We start from the raw sequence: 1,489 nt of genomic DNA on the forward strand, positions 1-1,489 counted from the left end.
CTTTGATCTTTTGACCTAGTTACCTAGTTTTGATCCTTGTTTAGCATCAAAACCCTAAATTTTCAAACCTATCTGAGCCTAGCATATCTAGCCTAAAATCCTTTTATATTCCAGTCAATTCTTTGGCTGTGAGCTCATAGAGAGAGCCCTCTCTGGTTTGGTAGGGCTAGCTACTGAACTGCAAGCTTGGTCTATGGTTACCTCTGTCGATTCCTCTAAGCCTGGGACATTGTGGGGGATAACACTTTGATTTGATGGATGTCATTATCTTTCCTCTTATTTAAAGTATGCACATGTGGTTTGTTAATACTCTTTCACATGAAATTTTGTTAACATCACAAAAGTAAAAGATCTTGGTTAATTCTAATAGCGGAGAGAATCTGGATCAAGTTTGGTATCAGAGTAGTCTTCTTACTTATGTGAATTGCCATTGTAAATGATAATTAGAGACTGAACAAAAAACAATAAAGAAAATGGAGGATGACAAAGATATCTACAAGGACCTCCTCGGGATGGCATGCATGTAAATATAATGTAATTGCATATTATGAGGAGAAAATGGCAAAAGAGAAACAAGAGAAAGAGAGAGTAGAGGATGATGCTACATCTCCATCTTCGGGTAAATATTATGCTTCTTCATCTTCTTCTCATCGTTAGAATGAAGAGATCAACAAGAACCTTCAAGCAAAGAATGTTGAATTGAAGAGGCTTTTGCAAGAAGCAGGAGAGGAGAAACAAAAATTGCGGCTTCAATTACAAACCATGGAAGAGGCCTTGGAAAAGTTGAAGCGCAACGAAGGCTTAACAAAGCCATCATCATTAGATTCAGAATAAAAAACTATTGTAAACCGTGTTGGGAGTTCTTCAGTTTCATTTTCATATGATGATATTTTTGTTGGAAGCCTTGAGGTACCCATTTTAGGAACCAAAATGAGACTCCTCACCAATATGGGATATAAAGGAGGAGGACTTGGTGTTAATGGCCAAGGAATGACTCAACCATTGGAGTTTGTACAAAGACCTTGATTTGTAGGATTGGGATACACTGAAGGAGAGTGCTTGAAGGTAACAAAATATTCCACGACATTTTCGAAACTATTGAGGAAATAGGATGATGGGAACACATCACAATCCTCCCATGATAGTGCACATTGCAGAGGAAGAGCTAAGGCAAGCTCTCATCACCAAGATTGCACCAGAGACAACCAAGAGAGGTATAAAAAGTCTCATTATGCTAATGTTCATTTTGATTACAAGCACATTGTTAAGGATGAACGAAATTTGTGGCATAAAAAACCATGAAGTTGTTTTGGCTTGTATAACCATGTGGTTTCCAAGTACTAGAAGAGAATGGCAGTAAGAAAGAGGACAAGACAAGAAAGGCTTCTCTACATCAGGGAAGGAAGAAGACTCTTTGCAATCATTGCAACAAAGGTGGACATCAAATATCCACATGTTGGGAGCTCCATACAAAGCAGTGTCCATGCAA

Source organism: Pinus tabuliformis, chromosome 3_1 (assembly GCF_031772625.1).
Source record: "Pinus tabuliformis cultivar Carrire ecotype Pingquan chromosome 3_1, CPIR1, whole genome shotgun sequence".
Lineage (NCBI taxonomy): Eukaryota > Viridiplantae > Streptophyta > Pinopsida > Pinales > Pinaceae > Pinus > Pinus tabuliformis.